Source organism: Primulina eburnea, chromosome 18 (genome assembly GCF_022965805.1).
Source record: "Primulina eburnea isolate SZY01 chromosome 18, ASM2296580v1, whole genome shotgun sequence".
NCBI lineage: Eukaryota > Viridiplantae > Streptophyta > Magnoliopsida > Lamiales > Gesneriaceae > Primulina > Primulina eburnea.
Window position 1 is genome coordinate 16,476,859 of NC_133118.1, and position 20,987 is coordinate 16,497,845.

At 40.3% G+C, this 20,987-nt stretch overlaps 1 long non-coding RNA gene across 2 annotated transcripts in view; it reads left to right on the forward strand.

The window, feature by feature from the left end:
• Positions 1-20,628, forward strand: part of LOC140820254 (uncharacterized) — a 77,071-nt gene extending 56,443 nt beyond the window's left edge. Inside the window, exon 4 of one of the 2 annotated variants that reach the window (XR_012115390.1) lies at positions 20,606-20,628. This is a non-coding gene — a long non-coding RNA (uncharacterized lncRNA). The remainder of the gene's footprint in view (positions 1-20,605) is intronic. The other variant, XR_012115391.1, reaches the window with a different exon arrangement.
• Positions 20,629-20,987: the final 359 nt, after the last annotated feature.

Below are 20,987 nucleotides of genomic sequence, written 5' to 3' on the forward strand. Positions count from 1 at the left end.
GCAACTACATTATCTTTACCCGGGTGGTAGCTAATGTCACAGTCATAGTCCTTCTCTAGCTCCAACCAACGCCTCTGACGCATATTCAGCTCTTTCTGCGTAAAGAACTACTTGAGGCTCTTATGGTCGGTAAAGATCTGGCACTTCTCTCCATACAAATAATGCCTCCAAATCTTAAAGGAAAAAACTACGGCGGACAACTCTAGATTATGGGCAAGGTAGTTCTTCTCATGGATTTTCAATTGAAGAGAAGCATACGCTATCACCTTCCCATGCTGCATCAACAATGCGCCTAGACCGAGCTTCGAAGCATCGGTATACAAAACAAATTCGCCGGGCCCTGACAACATGGCCAATACTGGCGCTGAGATAAGAGCTTGCTTCAAAGTATCGAAGCTCTTCTGACACTCATCGCTCCACACGAATTTAACATTCTTCTTTGTCAACGACGTGAGTGGAACTGCGATAGAGGAGAATCCCTGAATAAACTTCCGATAATATCCTGCTAGGCCAAGGAAATTACGTATCTCTGATGCATTCTGCGGCACAACCCAATCTTTGACTGCTGCGACATTCGCTGGGTCTACCTCAATACCGCTGATAGAAATGATGTGGCCTAAGAACGCCACATTCTCTAACCAGAATTCGCACTTATTGAACTTCGCGAATAACTTATGCTTCTGCAAGGTCTGCAAAACTGTGGTCAGATGTCTGCTATGATCCTCTTGATTATTTGAGTAGACGAGAATGTCATCTATGAATACTATCACGAACTGATCAAGATACGGCTGAAATACGCGATTCATGAGATCCATGAAGATCGCTGGCTTATTCGTCAAACCGAACGGCATCACTAGGAACTCGAAGTGGCCATATCGAGTCCTAAAAGCAGTCTTGGAAACATCGGCATCTCTCACCCTCAACTGGTGATAACCAGAACGCAGATCAATCTTTGAGAAAACTGAAGCTCCCTGCAACTAATCAAATAAATCTTCAATCCTTGGAAGTGGATATTTGTTCTTCACTATAACCCTGTTTAACTCCCTGTAATCAATGCGAAGCCTCATAGAACCATCCTTCTTCTTCACAAACAAGACCGTGCGCCCCATGGGTAAAAGCTCGGGCGAATTAACTCCTTGTCAAGAAGTTCCTGAATCTGTTTCTTGAGTTCTGCCATCTCTGTCGGTGCTAATCGGTATGGTTCTTTCGATATCGGTGTGGTACCTGGCCTAAGCTCAATACAAAATTCCACCTTTCGCTCGGGTGGCATACTAGAGACGTCCTCATGAAAAACTTCTAGAAAGTCCCTAACAATTGGGACATCGGAGGCTGACTGACTGGGTGTCTCGGGAACGGATATAAAAGTCGCTAAAAATTCCCGACACCCTCTATGCATGAGTTTCCTAGCCTGGACACAAGATATCATACGCGATAAATGAAAGTACATGTCTGGCTCAAATAAGAAATGCTCCATCCCAGGCGGTCGGACTAGAACAGATCTCAGCTGTAAGTCGATCAAAAATCTGTTTCTTAATAGCCAGTCCATCCCCAAGATAATGTCAAACTCTGGCAACGACAAAACGATAAGATCCGCATAAACAAGATTTCCATGAAGCTTGAGGTCTATGTCTCGGATCACATTAGTAGCTGCCATCTCCTCTCTCAAAGGCTGTACTATTGAATAGGCTATATTTAGCCCAATGGTCTTGACCTTGAGAAAATTAGCAAAGGTCTCCGAAATGAATGAATGAGTAGTCCCTGAATCTATCAAGGCTTTCGTAGCTGAACCCGATATAAAAATTCTCCCTGAAAGGTTGGAACGTCAAGCTGAACCCAATAATCACAAGAACTAACCTATAGACATGCAAAGGCCGGAGTTCTTCCAAACTAAATTCCCAAAAATAACACTGATTAGAGCATGCAACCCTATCACAATTCTAAGTTCAAAATCTTAATCCAGATTCCCACAACATTGAATTTCAAATATTAACTTAAAGCTTTAAGATACCTTTCATGAGCGTGGTGTCTGGGTTCGTCTCCGCTGCATGGAGAGCAAAAACTCTGCCTTGGGTAGGCAGACTCCCCTGTGGGCACTGCTGCAGCAAGTGGTCTAGACTACCACACTTGTAACACTTCCCTGAACCATACATACACGCTCCAGAATGGCGGCGTGTGCACCTAGGACAGACTGGGTGCTCAAAAGTCCTCGGGACTGCGTGTCCCCGCTGCTGCTGCTGTCCTCTGTTCTTGGGTGGGCCATGGAAAGGCCTCTTATTCTGGGGCTGCTCCCGAGGAGGAGGGCGGTGTAGCACTTGGACTGGTCGCTTGCCCTGGCGGTCTCTCTCAATGTCATTCAGATCCTGCTCTGCAGCTAGAGATCTGGAGACGGCGACATCATAAGTAGTGGGGCCACCCACCCTAACATCACGGCGCAAGATCGGCCGTAAACCATCTAGAAAGTGTCTCAGCTTTGCTCCGGCATCATTGGCAATCAGGGGCACAAAATGGCAACCCTCTCAAACTTACGGATGAACTCCGTAACAGTCATATCTCCTTGCCTCAGGGTCATGAACTCCCTGGTCAACCTGGAACGCACCTCGTCAGTAAAATATTTCGAGTAGAATACCTTGGTGAAGCGCGTCCAGCTCAGAGTAGCCAAGTTCAGGGCTACGGATGCTCCTTCCCACCATAAGCGGGCATCTCCTCCAAATAGATAGGTCGCACAACGGACCCTATAATCGTCTCTAAGCTCCATGAACTCGAAGATAACCTCGAGGGACTTAATCCAGCCCTTTACAATCATGGGATCTGTAGTCCCTGAAAACTCCTTCGGTCTCATCTTCATGAACTGCTCATATGTAGCCTCAGGCCCTGCCGGTGTGGTTGCCACAGCATTGTTCCCCGCAAACTGTGCGAAGAACTGAGTCATCCTTGCTAACATATGGGCATTCATGTCCGGTGGAGGTGGTAAATCTCTCTCCTGCCACTGATTCTCACCGTCCTCCTGGCGAGGCTCATCATCTCTCGTGCGCTCAAGAATGCGTCTAGGAGGCATACTGTTCCATACATAATCCATACGTAACTAACATGCATAATCTCTATTATTTATTTAAATTTAAATAAATACTACGTAATCAAAATCTGAACGTAAAATATTTCATGAAAACATGCTGTTAAAATATTTCATGCTTTAAAAGAAATGCGTAAACGTAAAATTTACAAACCGAAGACGTGACTTTGTGAGCTTCTAGAGGTCAGTAGTAATACAACCCTTTACAAGAACATAGGCTCTGATACCAACTGTAGAGGCCCGAAATTCGTACATGAAAATTTGCGGACTAATTTAAAATTTTCTCTTTAAATAAAAAAATGCCTCATTCATAAAATATACTGATAAAAAGATTCAATGTTTAAAGTAGCAGCGGAAGTAATTACTTGTTTCAAAGCAACAACTTAAAATAATTCATCATGATAAAATGAGTTTGAATAAAATAATAAATAAACTGATAAATGAGGTCCTCGGGTTCCTACTACTGCCGACCCAAGATGGCTCACTGGTCCCCGCCCTCAGTCCCGACCTCATCAGTACCTAAAACTGTAAAGGCCCGTATTTCGTATTCCTATTTTAGTGGAATTATTAAAATTTTTCTAAATAAATAATTATCTTGCCTCATTTATAAAATAAACATGTAAATAATTTTACTTTCAAATAACAGCGGAAGAAAATATTATTTTCAAACAACAACTTCAAAATATATCCAACGTATTAAAACTGAGTTTGAACATAAGAAAGTGCATAAACTAAAATTTGAGGTCCTCGGGTTTGCTACTGCTGCCCCAAGATAACTCACTAGTCTCCGCCCTCCGTCTCGACCTCATTAGTACCTACAACAATCAAGTCTAGTGAGTCTAAAGACTCAACATGTATATATCGTGAATAACAAGTAAATATATATCATAAAATAGCATGAAACGTAAAAATATGGTATTGAAAAGCGTACAGTGAAAGACGTATCATGATTAATTATAACTACGTGCATATATGAAAATCATACGTAAAAGCTTTTCTCAATAGAGTTCAGTCATATCATATCAAAATTTTCTAGTAGAGATAATGTTTCTAAGCAAGTGGCCCATAACATAACATGAGAGCCTGATCAGACTAAACCACAGTATACTGGGCGATAGAGATCACCACAGCCCTTGCATTGGATATCTGTACCCATACATAATCGTAAACCGGTTGTAAATCACCGGGTGGAGAGGTCCTCGGTTGCGTCTACCGACTTCCAAACCCATAAACATAAGGTGGCCACAAGACATACCACATATATCCCAAAAATAACCATTTTATATTTTTATGCACGTAACATAATTATAACCTTGTTTTTACCGGATGAGTTGGATCGCTCCCAGGCTTGCTGCAACCTAGTTCTAATAGCTGACACATGCAATTAATCTTAACTTGACAAAAACTTAACAATCGAACTAAAAACGAGACGATTAGAACCAATCACTTGATTTCATGGCTTCGTACCAACCAAAACCAACATTAAACCGTCGTTTAACCATGATTAAAAATACCCCTAACATACGGAAAAATGTTCATGATGATAGCTGTACACGAAAATTGGTGAATGGAATCCAAAAACATAAAACACTCTTTCGAGAGTCATTTTGGCACATTACACCGTAAATTCTCGTACGACCTCTAGACTCAGCTGAATCACAAACGGCCAGAAACATGACTTTCCTAACTCATTAGGTGTTGTCCAGTCTAAGGCCATGGGCTAAAAGCCATCCAAGAACTCAAACAAGCACTAAAACCTAAACTGAAAGTTGATGTAAAAAATACAGCAGTAGAAGCTTGTGTGTTTGTGGTGTAAACTCTGAAATTTAATGACCATTGGCTTAAACCACTGACCAAAGACTCTTACCAACATCCTAAGGCATGGCCTGAACTATGGCTAAGGGCTAAAAGCCAACCACAACCCAAGCAAACACCTAGGACAATCACAACATACCAGCCGAGAGCACCACTTGTTGTGTAGTGTGTTGTATTGAAATATTTTACTGTCTTGTCTCGTTCCAAGGGCCATTTGATCGACCATGGCTCGATCTAGACATGATGGAGAGTTGTATTAACCATGGCTATGGGCTAGAATCCAACCAACACACCAAAACCGAAACCACATTCACACAGAAACTGAAAAGATGCAAACCAAGTGACTCTTGCATTGTTGATGTAAAAATCTGATGGATCCTTGAACCAATCCTTGAAGGGATGATTTGTCACGTCCTAGGCATGTTAAGGTAGGGTTCCAACCATGGCTACAGGCCCTAGGACAGCCATGATTCGAACACCCCTTAAACAACCCAATGACAGAAAAATCGTGAACCAAATCTGTAGCTTGTGGAAAATAGTTGCTGTCTTGCTTTTATTTGAAATTTTTGGACTCAAACCAATGAACCAACAACACTCTAACACACACTAATTCATGCCTAGACACAGCCTTGAGTGCCTGGAATCGAAACACATCCTGAACTCAACAAGACACATCACCCATGAGATTTAAAAACCATAACCGAGAAGGGCCTGTACCGTTTTCTTCATGTTGCTGTCAAGTTTATGTTTTGGTTCGAGATTCATGAATATATACTGATGTACGGATCTCCGGATTCAATCCTTGAATGAAATGATCAAATACAACTGCATCATTCCTAGCCACGTGAGGGGCAAAACGTAGCAGGGTGAAGAACTGGGCCAAATACTCATCGATATTCAACTGACCCTGTCGTAAATTTGCAAACTCTGTACCTTTATCCTGTCTGTATGATATAGGGAAGAATCTTTGATAGAATTCAACTTTAAAAATTTTCGATGTAATCACTGTACCACGTTGTTCTAAGTCTTCTTTGGTTACCAGCCACCAACTCCTTGCGACTTTCCGTAACTGGTGCCCAATCAGTTTAACTCTACAATCATCTGTGAAACCCAGAAATTCAAATAGCATTTCTATATCCTCTAACCAATTCTCACAATCGACTGGCGTCTCAGTACCCTTTAGAATCGGTGGTTGAAACGACTGAAACCTCTTCATCATTTTTTCCATCGGAGTTTCTGACATATCCATCTTATCGGTCGCAGTACTATCCCGTTCCGGAATTCTTCTAGGAGGTATATCTGATAATCGCAAGTGTTAGCAATCACATAAGACAAATCCGTCTCAGTCCCTTTCCGATCAGCTTACCTCTGATCGAGAATTGGTTCTGATTTGTCCTCAAGTAATACACATTACCACATCAACTCAGATATTCAGGTAACATGTATCTTCAAACAAAACAGTAAAACATACTGCACTATTAGCGTATACAATGTAAGTCAACATTATAAGAAATCACATGCTAGCAATCCCATGCAACGAAAGAAAACTCAATCTACCCCGCTCACTAGCCTCATCTCAGTCTTACTCTAATGGATCTATCGCTCTGATACCACCTGTTGTGGGGACCCGGACGCTAATTCGATTCTTAATCATCTTTGGGACTAATTAATCAATTATAATAAACAGGGTCTAAATTTTTTTTAACATATACTGTTACATGCGGAACGTAATGGCATTTATCTATTATACATATCACTATTATACATCAGTATAATTTAAGGTACAAGTCCCGTACAACATACATTTATTCAAACTAGAGTTTAACAATTAAACATCAAGGGTCCAAAACCCTATTTCTACTCCAAGTCCGTAGTCTCCACTCTAATCACAATCACTCTTCGTCTCCTTGACCCTGAACCTGTCCCACCTGTTGTCATGCACACATACGAACAAAAAAACAGCCGGATAAATCCGGTGAGAATTATATTCCCAGTATAAATCAACGAACATGAAATCATATAATCAATATAAAGCATGAAGCAGATATCAGATATATATCAAAGTCTGAACATAATGAAGATAAAACTATCAATCATACTCGTGACTCCACGACTCAGACTAGACTCAATCCTAGTCTAGGGATCCCGATTTCCAGACGTTGGCATTCCATATCGATCACCAGTAATAGAAGAAACTCCAATTCTATCCACATCGATATGGTATCGATCACCAGTAATAGAAGAAACTCGAATTCTGTCCACATCGATAGCCAATCGTCCGGTGACCTATACGTGATAGACTTTGGCACTATCTCCAATTTACTATCTTGTGACATCGTGCAATGTGCCCGTGGCGATCCCACCACTATCAGGCACTTCTGCCACAAGATCACTCGTCTAATACATGCTTCCTAAAAATCAATAGAACAAGCATATCAATTCAATGCATATAATAACAATAAGTGTGTGATTTAGGGAAACTCAAGTATATCCTACTTGAGTCGATCTCCAAATACCACATTGATTTATACCTTTATCTTCTCCGTTTGATAAAGTCGAAGGCTCTATTTTGAATCTGTCCATATCCAATCTGGCAATGACAATATCAAATAGACACAATATCAATATACAGCCCAATTCACGGCTTGTTCTGATCAATATGCAAATCAAGACATAATCTGATCAATATCGGATCAAAATACAATCTAATTCATATCGATGATATCACGATATAATCGAAGTCAGTACTGAATCTGATCAATATCAACCCACTGATGTTTTGACGGTATAACAATACAATCTCAATAATCCCAGCAATATCAATAATACAGATATAATACCACGAGGTATAATCGATATCAATACAACTTATAACCCCAGCGATAATACAGTCTGTTCTTCGATCTGGTTTCGATTATACAATGTCTGATATCGCAAGAACAACATATATGAATTGTATCTGATTCTGGCAATACCATAATTTCAAGACATATCAAAACGTAGTAAAACTTACGTCCTGCTGTAGCCTGTGTCAATAGAAACTCAGTACTGAAGTCGGATTCAAAATCAGACGGGCGGATTTCCCGAAAACCACAATTATAAACTTCGAAGGAAAATGAAATATCGTTTCTTTCTTCTGAATAAAAATTAAGTTTGTATGTATATATATATATATATATATATATATATATATATATATATATATATATATATATACATGTTACATATGAGGGGCAAGTGGCTTGCTTTTGTTCTGCATGCCGCGCGCATATGTGCGCCCAAGGCCCGCGCATATGCGCCTGGCTTTCTGCCCGGCATTTCAAAATTTATCCACTCGCGCATATGCACGCACTCGCCTCGCGCATATGTGTGAGACGTACTGTCCCGGCATCTACCCTTCTCGGCAGCTCGTGCATATGCGCGACATTCTTCCGCGCATATGCGCGAGACTCTCGCTTGAACTGGCGAGGACCTCACCAAAGCTCACCCTTCCTAGCCCACCACTGGACCCTCTTGGAACTATTTAACACACAGCCATAGACCCATGCAAGACGCATGACTCAAACCCTCGTTAGCCACAAAAGGAACTCCACCCTAGACCAACTCGTACACAACTCGATCGACCGGCCCTAACACCAAACTAGCTGCGTTCGAGCCACCCCTAGACCATGACTCAGACCCACCAGGGTGGTGCATGTCTAGGAACAACCCTTGAACAGCCGGCGCCCTCTATCCCCACGATGAAACTTCACCCGAGGCCATCTACCAAGACATAGCGCACGGCCCTCGACAAAGCGTGACTCCTACATGACACCAGACTCTTGTCATCTCAATACTTCGACTTACACAGCCCATAGGATTGAGACACGACAGCCCCTTACAATAAAACCAATAAAACATGATAGGTAAGCATAAACATGCGGGTTAATGTCAAAAATGAATGAAATAACATGATATCATGCAAAGATCGAGCATTCTATATACATGACACACATCACAACATATATATGGCGTAAATGATGCGAGAAAGAATATAAATGGCGTGGCTTAGCGATAAAGTCATCAAAAACTCGAAGAACTACGCGCAGGATGTTAATCGGAGAGGTGGGGAGGAAGCTTTCTTTGAAAAATTGAAGGGCCGAAGGTTGCTGATGTTTGCTGCTGTAATTTAAGTGGGAGAGATTGCTGATGGAGGGGAGGGGGCGGATGCTAGGGTGATAATATTTTTATGGTTAGTTTAGGGTAATATTTAAATATAATTACAAAGCATTGATGAGCCTTAAATTAGATTTTAAAAGGATTAAAATGGGTCTTGAACCCATTAAGCATTAAAACCAACCCAACAAGCCCAACAATACTCTCGAAAAAGGTACGTTTTTGAAAATATTGCCCGAACCCTCAAAAAGTCCCCTCGTTCGCTAAAATTTTTGTACCGGTTAAAAATACGATCCAACGAATAAAAATACCCACCAATGCCCAATTTTCGAAAAATACACATAACCATGCATGAAACTTAAAAATAATCATGAAATAAAAATACTTTTCTCAATTTTCTCCAATCTCCGTTACTCGTTCGAGCGCAAAATACCCCTAAAACCCTAATGCATGAAACATAAAAATAATCATGAAATAAACCTTTCTCATGCAATAACCATGCATTAAATGCATAAAAATCCTTAAACACGTATTTTAGACAAAACCCTAGATTCGATGCATTCTCGTTACGTAATTCGAATTTCCTAGACCTTACAACTCTCCACCTACACCAAAATTTCGTCCTCGAAATTTAAAAAATACCGAATAACTCCAGGTAACGACTCCTCATCTCGTCTCCCAAGTATCCTCTTCCTCAGAATGATTCAGCCACTTGACTTTGATCATGTGGATCACCTTGTTCTGGAGCCTCCTCTCCTGCTTTTCCAAGATCTGAGTGGGTCTCTCCTTGAAAGACAGGTTCGGTGTCAGCTGTAGCGGCTCATAGTTTAATACATGTAAAGGATTCGACATGTACTTCCGCAGCATAGAGATGTGGAACACATTATGAACTCCAGCGAGATTCGGCGGTAATGCAACTCTGTACGCGAGTGTCCCAACTCTCTCTAGGATCTCGATTGGTCCTATAAATCTAGGACATAGCTTTCCCTTCGTCTCGAACCTCATCACACCATTCATCGTTGCAACCTTCACAAATACATGATCCCCCATTGAAAACTCCAGATCCATGCGCTGCTGATCTGCATAACTCTTCTGACGGCTTTGAGCAGTCCTCATCCTGTCCCGAATTCAGACTACCAACTATACGGTTTGCCTGAAAATATCCAGACCAAATTCTGCCCTCTCTCCTACCTCGTCCCAATACACTGGCGATCTACACTTTCTCATGTACAATACCTCATATGGAGCCATACCGATCGATGCCTGGTAGCTGTTGTTGTACATGAACTCCACATGTAGAACCCATAAATTAGACTACGTATAAGCCATGCATAATTCTAGTATTTTAAATTAAAATGATTTTATTGCATGAGTATTTAAATTCTTTTCTTTAAAGTTAATTATTTTATGCAGTATTTTAATTTTTATCTTTTCAGTTAATTCAGTGAGGTCAGACTGGAGTTGGAGTTTTTAGATAAAATTTAATAGTAAGAAATCATTCCCAGAGTTTATTTTAGCTAGCTAGTAAGTTAATTTAAGTTAGAAGGAGGTTTAAGGAATTATTTTAGTAACTTGAGGTAAGTAGGAAAAAAGTTCAATTAAGTCCCATAACTTTTGGTGTTAATTCACTAAATTATTTAAAGGGTAGGTAAGGCTCTAAAGATTTAAAAGACACTAACTAAATAATATTTCCCCTCCATTTATTTGTTTAATTTTCGGCCCCCTTAGATGATTAAACAATTCTTTGCCAACTCACCTTTGACCCTTTCTTTGTCATCCCTTAATATGATAATCTTTTCATTTATTAATCACCCTTAATTAATTAATATTAGATCAATATCCTAGCCTTGTTTAGCATGTAGGATTCGGTCATTCTACTATCCCTCCAACAATCATTTGGTTAGCAAACAATTTCAAATTTCAAAAGATGTAGACTTGGTCTTGCCATCCCTCTTATATTTCAACCCCTTCCCCTCACTCTCCTAACCACCATTCCCCCTTCCTTGTGGGGACCCGGACGCTAATCAAGTTCTTAATCATCATTGGGACTAATTAATCAATTATAAAACAGGGTCTAAATTTTTTTTTAAAATACAAAGCGAAAACGTCATGTAATTTACTCAAATTACATATTAAACATGAATAAACATCTCAGTATAAAAGTACAAGTCCTGTACTACATACATTTATTCAACTAGGGTTTAACAGCTAATATCAAGTGTCTAACCCTATCTCTAAACCAAGTCCGGAGCCTCCACGCTATCTATCTTATCTCATCCTCTTCTTGACCCTGATCCAGCCCCACCTGTTGTCATGCACACATACAAAACAAGACAACATCCGGATAACTCCGGTGAGATATGAATATCCCAGTATAAACAATGTATACATGCAATCATATAAAAGCATATACGAACTATTCATAACATGTCTCAAATCAGAAACATAATCAATATCAAGCATTCAATAAACATGAATGATATAAACAATGTAAATCAACCTGTCATATCCGACTCAACTCAACCGACGCGTCATCTCAGACTCGACTCAACTGACACGTCGTCTCAGACTCGACTCAACTCTATCCTAGGGATCCCGATGTCTGAATAATGATAATATACCGAATCTCAGTCGATAGGAATGACTCAATCCCTAAACGGCATCGATATAATTCATATATTCAGTGTCTGGGCGAATCAGCCGCAGAATTGACGAATCAGTCAAGAATTAGGCGAATCAGCCAATAACCAGACGAATCAGCCTGTAATTAAGCGAATCAGCTTAAGTTTAGACGAATCAGTCCAAATATAGCGAATCAGCTATAATTAGGCGAATCAGCCAATAAATAGACGAATCAGTCTATAACCAGACGAATCAACCGGTGACTACGCGAATCAGCCTATGACTCACGACTCAGTAATCAATACATGCATTCAGTATCTAAACCATTCAGTCAATGACTAGCGAATCAGTAGTCATCTCATGCAGTAGCTATAATCAATAGGCTACAAATATCAATCTTATCATACAGTAGTTATAAATCAATAAACTACAATCATAAGTCTTATCAATTGCAAATATCAATGCAATAAATGAAAGTATGTGATTTAGGGAAACTCGAGTCAAACCTCACTCGAGATGTGCAATCCCAACTCAACATTAATTTATACCTGTCCTTCTGTTATTCTGACTCTGTCGAAGTCTCGAACTCAAATCTGTCAATACTCAATCTGACAAGAACAATATCGAGGAGTATAATATCAATATACCACTCGAATTAAATCTGTCCTGCTCAATACTCAATCTAATTCAATATCGATGGCATAACGGTATAATATCAATATACCCAACAATACCCTATAAATCAGATATTAATTCTAATATCTCATACTCAATAACAACTCAATTCTGATATCACTTGACTCCAAAACTATTCCGAAAATCATAACAATTCCATAATCAGTCCGTTTCTTAATCTGACTTCGATTCTACGCTGTCTAACATGTCAAGAACAACATATCTGAGTTCCATTCAATTCTGACAATATCATAATTTCAAAGCATGTCAAAACGTAGTAAAACTTACGTCCAGTTGTAGCCTACGTTGCTAGGAACACAGTACCGAAGTCGGCTTCAAAATCTGACGGACGGATTTCTCAGAAAAGGCGTAAGGATTTTTTTCAATAAAATGACAGAACCCTTTCTCGATTTCTTTGTTCTGATTTCTCAAGCAATTCGTGCATGTATATATATATACATATACATCTCAAACATGCATGAAGGCAAATGGCACATCCCGCGTGCACCACGTCTCGCGCATATGCGCGACATCATCGGCGCATATGCGCGAGACCTACTGGTCTCGTGCTTGGCTTACTCGGCAGCTCGCGCATGTGCGCGCCAATCTTCCGCGCATGTGCGCGACGTTTTCTTCGTATCTCTCGGCCACCCTCGCGCATATGCGCGCCTTCTGCCGCGCATGTGCGCCACCCTTTCTGGAACTCTCGCGCATGTGCGCGCGCATCTTCGCGCATATGCGCCGAGTGTTCTGATTTGCACCATTGCTCCTGCCCTGCTCGCGCATATGCGCGCCAATCTTCGCGCATATGCGCGAGACCTTCGGCTCTCGCACTCACGATTTCACCAACAGACTTTTATTTCGTGTCCTGGTTAGCCCTTTAATAATTGTCTTGATTAAAAATCAATAATCGTAATTGACACGATATTAAATCTCGGGCATTACATTTCTCCCCCTCTTAAATCTGAGTTCGTCCTCGAACTCATAAACAATCAATTCAGATATATCAGAAGAAATGTATACAGAGTTTAAATCAAAACTCAGATTTCTGATTCCAATCCGGAATGAGAATTCACCAAGTATCATATCATAATACTTCTCCAATCCTTCTGACGGAATCAATATCGCATTACTGGCTATACAACATCCGTATAAACCAATCTACAGCTTATCACATATCAGTATCATCAGCTGTTAACAAATCTGTTTACCTCAACCAAAGACATAAACAATCTTTAGCTTCAACTACCAATCGTCATCATCCGACGTTGGTTTCTTAAATCTGTCCATTCTAAACTATCTGCATCTTCCTTCGAATTGTCTTCAAAAGAAATCTGTAGTACTCATCGTATACTGTCTTGTCTATAACTATCTCATTACCCATCTGAGAAGTTGATAGTTATTGTCACACAGCGATAATAAGTTATATCAAGTAGTGCTAACATCCAGCACTAAAGCTGTACAAAAATCTTCCAATATCTGGCTAATACATTCTGACGGTCTGTCAATCTGTAAAACCATCTAAGAGAAAGTTCATGATATAATCTATCACGAATACAAACTCAAGCAAAATCACAATCTGACATAATCTACTGTGGCATTCTGATCTTTTTGACCACTTTTCTGACATCGATCTGTGTCATCTAGTTCTGTTTGTACGTAATCTGGTACAAACTGATAGATATAGATTGAACAATCTGTCAATCTTAATCATATCATGTTACAATCTGTAAAACTGATGATAATTTCATTACGAAGGCTATAGAAATGAACTCCCATTTCTATTTAAAGCTTCACAATTCTGTAATAAATCTTCTGATTTCTATCTTTCTATCTTTCCTGTTAGCGATTTAGACATATCAGTACAAATTCTGCCAACATTTCCATACCATTCTGTTATAACTGATCTCATCTGTCTATATCACAACTATCTGTTCGGATACCATACAGACTCAATCATCAGACTGAACACTGAATCCCTCTCTGTAAGCTTCTAACAATATCTGTTCTTTTCTGATTCGAACTATTTGATATACACAATCAGTTAATAACATAAATTAAAGAGGAAATACCTACCTGGTATTCGGCTCTGACTATCACTATCAAGATTTACTGTACAATTCTGACACATCTGACATCACAGACTAATCAATCTCATACAAAAACAAATTCACATATCTGTTACTCTGATCGACACTCTGTTCTGACTATCGATATTAAGTTCTAAACATTCTAATCAGCTTTTCGAACTGCTAACGTTTCAACATCAGCTCTGGTTCAGACGGTACAATGTAATCTCCATTGCCTACCATCTATCTTAAACACGTATTCAGAATAAGCATCAATATTCAATCAGATTCAAGGCTAAAATCAATCTCTCTGATTGGAATCAGATCTGAAGTCTTATCAGAGAAAACATTAATAACGTTTATATCATTGGTAAATCAGCCAATGATAGACTCAATTTCAGTAAATCAACTGAATACATAAGGAGTCACTCTGCTCCTTTCTGTAATAATCGAGTCATAGCTAGTACGAATATCAAAGGAATTCTCAGTCTAGAATTCTTATCGTACAATATTCATCTCTTGATCATCTCAGGTCTGATTCTTACCATCTTCTGGAACTAATCTATGGTAGCTCTGTACTTGGTCAGCATATCAATATCAGTAATGCAGTTCTAAAATCATATAACACCAGTACAATACAAGCTACTACATGATCTAACTCGATCTCATTCTTATCTTACTGTAGTATACAAGATCTAACAGAAATCACTGATACAAGATCTTTTCCCAAAGGAAAATAAACAATTACTACAGTAACTAGGGATTCAACAGATAATGCATGCATCAATGCAAATCTTTCAGAAATAAAATATGTGAAGCACCGGTATCCCTCAATACACATGCAGGAAATTCAAACAAATCAGTTACCTGCAACATTATCATCTGGTGCTTCCTGAGCCTGCTCCTCGGTCAAAGCAAATACTCTGGCCTGCTGTCTAGGAGGCTGGCCGACTGTCTGGCTTCCTCCTGGCCTCTGCTGTGACTGAGATGGTGCTGGCTGAAATGAAGGAACAGCAGCTGATCGTATACTCCACTGTGCCGCTGATCCAGATGGTTCGGCTCCCTAGGATCTTTGGGAAACCCTCTGTGGACATACTCTAGCAAAATGTCCCTGTTGTTTACAAAAGTGGCAACTACCAAGTACTCCTTGGCATTGTTCAGTGGAATGTCTTCCGCCACAATTTCCGCAATAAACGCCGGTATAACTCTGCTGAGAACCACTAGAGCTAGAAGAACTGCCGCCAGACTTCTTAAACTGCTTTCCTCTAGACTTCAGAAAATCTTTCTTCCCACCACTGCTACTGCCACTCTCGAATCGGGGAGGTGGTTGCGGTGGTCTCCACTCTTGAGAAACAAATGCAGCTCCTCTCTGCCTTATCAGGCCTGCTTCAGCGCCCTTTGCTCTATTCATAGCATCAGCAAAGTTATTCAGTCGCCCTGTGTTCACCAATGTAAAGATATCAGGATTCAAGCCATTGATGAACTGATCAGCCACGGCTTCATCATTATCAGCCACATGTGGAGCAAACTTCAACAAGGTAGAGAACTTGGTCACGTATTCTTCAATGTTCAGCTGACCCTGTCTCAAATTGGCAAACTCCGCCCCCTTGTCTTTTCTGTACGATATTGGGAAAAATCTCTGATAAAACTCAGTTTTAAATACATCCCAAGTAATAATCGTACCTCGTTGCTCCAAGGCTCTCTTCATCGTACTCCACCAGCTCTTTGCAACATCATGCAACTGGTTCCCAATCAACTTAATTCGGCGCTCATCACTATACTCCAGCAATTCAAACAGCTTTTCGATATCATTCAGCCAACTCTCAAACTCAACTGATGTCTCAGTACCTTTCAGAGTGGGTGGTTTGAATGACTGAAACCTCTTCAGCAAAGTTTCCATTGGAGTCGGTGTTACATCCATTGGAGGATTCGATGTACTACCCTGTTCTGGAATTCGTCTAGGAGGCATATCTGAAACTTAAAAGGATTAGTGACCCAATCCAACACATCTGTTTCAATCCAGTTCCCTCCTCCGATCATCTTACTGCTGATCGAGAATCGGTTCAGATTTGTTCCCAATAATACATATTACAAATCAAATCAGATAAGTCAAGTAACATGTATTATACAAAGCAGTACGACATGCTAGCATTCACAAGCAAGGAAAGAAAACCTCAATTTACCCCGCTCACTAGCCTCTTCTATCTCAATCTCAAGAATCTACAGTTCTAGTACCTAAAGCTCTGATACCACCTGTTGTGGGGACCCGGACGCTAATCAAGTTCTTAATCATCATTGGGACTAATTAGTCAATTATAAAACAGGGCCTAATTTTTTTTTTTTTAAATACAAAGCGGAAACGTCATGTAATTTACTCAAATTACATATTAAACATGAATAAACTTCTCAGTATAAAAGTACAAGTCCTGTACTACATACATTTATTCAACTAGGGTTTAACAGCTAATATCAAGTGTCTAACCCTATCTCTAAACCAAGTCCGGAGCCTCCACGCTATCTATCTTCTCTCATCCTCTTCTTGACCCTGATCCAGCCCCACCTGTTGTCATGCACACATACAAAACAAGACAACATCCGGATAACTCCGGTGAGATATGAATATCCCAGTATAAACAATGTATACATGCAATCATATAAAAGCATATACGAACTATTCATAACATGTCTCAAATCAGAAACATAATCAATATCAAGCATTCAATAAACATGAATGATATAAACAATGTAAATCAACCTGTCATATCCGACTCAACTCAACCGACGCGTCATCTCAGACTCGACTCAACTGACACGTCGTCTCAGACTCGACTCAACTCTATCCTAGGGATCCCGATGTCTGAATAATGATAATATACCGAATCTCAGTCGATAGGAATGACTCAATCCCTAAACGGCATCGATATAATTCATATATTCAGTGTCTGGGCGAATCAGCCACAGAATTGACGAATCAGTCAAGAATTAGGCGAATCAGCCAATAACCAGACGAATCAGCCTGTAATTAAGCGAATCAGCTTAAGTTTAGACGAATCAGTCCAAATATAGCGAATCAGCTATAATTAGGCGAATCAGCCAATAAATAGACGAATCAGTCTATAACCAGACGAATCAACCGGTGACTAGGCGAATCAGCCTATGACTCACGACTCAGTAATCAATACATGCATTCAGTATCTAAACCATTCAGTCAATGACTAGCGAATCAGTAGTCATCTCATGCAGTAGCTATAATCAATAGGCTACAAATATCAATCTTATCATACAGTAGTTATAAATCAATAAACTACAATCATAAGTCTTATCAATTGAAAATATCAATGCAATAAATGAAAGTATGTGATTTAGGGAAACTCGAGTCAAACCTCACTCGAGATGTGCAATCCCAACTCAACATTAATTTATACCTGTCCTTCTGTTATTCTGACTCTGTCGAAGTCTCGAACTCAAATCTGTCAATACTCAATCTGACAAGAACAATATCGAGGAGTATAATATCAATATACCACTCGAATTAAATCTGTCCTGCTCAATACTCAATCTAATTCAATATCGATGGCATAACGGTATAATATCAATATACCCAACAATACCCTATCAATCAGATATTAATTCTAATATCTCATACTCAATAACAACTCAATTCAGATATCACTTGACTCCAAAACTATTCCGAAAATCATAACAATTCCATAATCAGTCTGTTTCTTAATCTGACTTCGATTCTACGCTGTCTAACATGTCAAGAACAACATATCTGAGTTCCATTCAATTCTGACAATATCATAATTTCAAAGCATGTCAAAACGTAGTAAAACTTACGTCCAGTTGTAGCCTACGTTGCTAGGAACACAGTACCGAAGTCGGCTTCAAAATCTGACGGACGGATTTCTCAGAAAAGGCGTAAGGATTTTTTTCAATAAAATGACAGAACCCTTTCTCGATTTCTTTGTTCTGATTTCTCAAGCAATTCGTGCATGTATATATATATATACATATACATCTCAAACATGCATGAAGGCAAATGGCACATCCCGCGTGCACCACGTCTCGCGCATATGCGCGACATCATTGGCGCATATGCGCGAGACCTACTGGTCTCGTGCTTGGCTTACTCGGCAGCTCGCGCATGTGCGCGCCAATCTTCCGCGCATGTGCGCGACGTTTTCTTCGTAACTCTCGGCCACCCTCGCGCATATGCGCGCCTTCTGCCGCGCATGTGCGCCACCCTTTCTGGAACTCTCGCGCATGTGCGCGCGCATCTTCGCGCATATGCGCCGAGTGTTCTGATTTGCACCATTGCTCCTGCCCTGCTCGCGCATATGCGCGCCAATCTTCGCGCATATGCGCGAGACCTTCGGCTCTCGCACTCACGATTTCACCAACAGACTTTTAATTCGTGTCCTGGTTAGCCCATTAATAATCGTCTTGATTAAAAATCAATAATCGTAATTGACACGATATTAAATCTCGGGCATTACATTCCTCACCACCGAATTCAGAGCCATATTGAGAGAAAAATCGTGAGCCTCATAGCTAGAAACAAGAGGAAAAAATTGAGTAGCAAGCAAGAAAGAAAAACGCTCCGTCTCCTCCGCGCCGCATCGTTGCGTTTCGTTCGTTTTCTTTTCAAAACGAAACCAAGCATGTTTATATTTTTATTCACTCTTAAATCAAGCCATATAAGTATTTTAAAACATCATAATCATGATTTATTTAAGCTCAAAACCCAAATCCTTCCATACTATTTTTCGAAAAATGAGGTGCAGAATTTCTGTCCTTCATTTCATGCTTCACGGTTCCTACGTTTTTGATGGTTTCCGGTATAGGTTCTATTCCAGGCTTCCAAGGCTGCTCCTAGGCATCTACTAGGACATTTTAGGAAAACGTTTGTCCATTGTTTTGAGTCCCATGCTAGCCGAAATCCAGAGTTGATAGAAACACCCCATTAAGTGTCATCTTGTGCCCGATTTTTTAGTTGCTGTCCATAGAGGAAGTTTCTGATCTTGGCTGCCCTAGGTGCCCATAGCCATGGTTAGAACACTTCCCTATCATGTCTAAGACGTGACCAAGTCACCCTTTTGAGGCTTGGTCCATGGTTGAATCGGTTTTTAAATCAAAACACTAGAACAAACCCTACCCCTTTCGGCCTTGCTCATTTTACAGCAAGTGAGTTTCAAGTATATGGTATTGGGGTGGACCTTGGTTGGCTTTTTAGCCCTTAGCCACGGTTCATACCATACCTTATGATGTCTAGATTGTGCCATGGTCAATCAAATGGCCATTGGAACGACACGAGACAGCAAGCGAAGCAAAACACCACACGCACGCAAGGGTGCTCTCGGGTGGGACTTTTCGGTCGGTTGCATGGCGTGGTTCAAATTGTGGCTGGCCTAGGGCCCTTAGCCATGGTTCAAATCATTCCTTAGGATGTTGGTAAGAGGTTCTGATTGGTGGTTCAAGCCCCAATGGCCATTAGCCTCGCAAACGACGCAAGGAAACCAAAGCACAGCTGCTGTATTTTTGTGACAACAACTTGCTGCTTCGGTTCAGTGGCTCGTTTGATTTCTTGGTTGGCCTTTAGCCTATGGCCTTGGACTAGACAGTGCCTCACCAAGTTGAGAAGGTCATGTTTTAGGCCGTTCGTGATTCGGATCATTTTAGAGGTCGTACGAGAATTCACTGTGCGATATGCCAAATAGACTCTCGAAAGAGCGTTTCATGTTTTGGCCTCCATTCACCAAAATTTCGACTTGCATCATTTTAGGAGCATTATTTCATCATTTTAAGTGTATTTTAATAATTACTAAATGATGGTTCGGTGTTGGTTCGGGTTGGCACGGAGTCATGATTAAATACAAAGTCGTTGGGCGTAATTGTCTCGTTTTTGGATTCAACTACAAAGTTTGGTCAAGAAAAGTCATTTGCATATTTTTCATGTTAAATTTAGGTCGCAGCGAGCATGGGAACGATCCAACCCATGTGGTAAAATTTACAAGATATTTCATTATGCCATTTAATTATATTACGTGCATAAAAATATAAAATATTCATTTTTGAGATTTATGCGATATTGTTTGTGGCCATTTCACTATCATGAGAGCATTGTATTATCCGGTCTCCAGTTATCGGTCAGTTCAGTTCTGTACCACCCAGTATACTGTGGCATTAGTCTGATCAGACGTTTATTATTTCACCCGGTCGCCAGTTACCGGTCAGTTCAGTTCAGTTCAGTGCAGGGCCACTTGCGTAGACCATAATCTCAACAGAAAATTTATGACATGCTATTTTATTACAGGGCTCCAAGGAGCAAACATTTTCACTGTGATTTTCAGTTCAGTTATGAACGTATTATAATTGCTCATGATAAGTTATTTTCACATTATGCCTCATGACATGATATTTTTACTCCCATGCAACTTTATTATATTATTTACTCGTTATTTACGATATATGCATGATGAGTCTTTAGACTCACTAGACTTGATTGTTGTAGGTGCTGATGATGTCGGGGCCGAGGGCGGGGACCAGTGAGCTAGCTTGGGTCGGTAGCAGTGGAACCC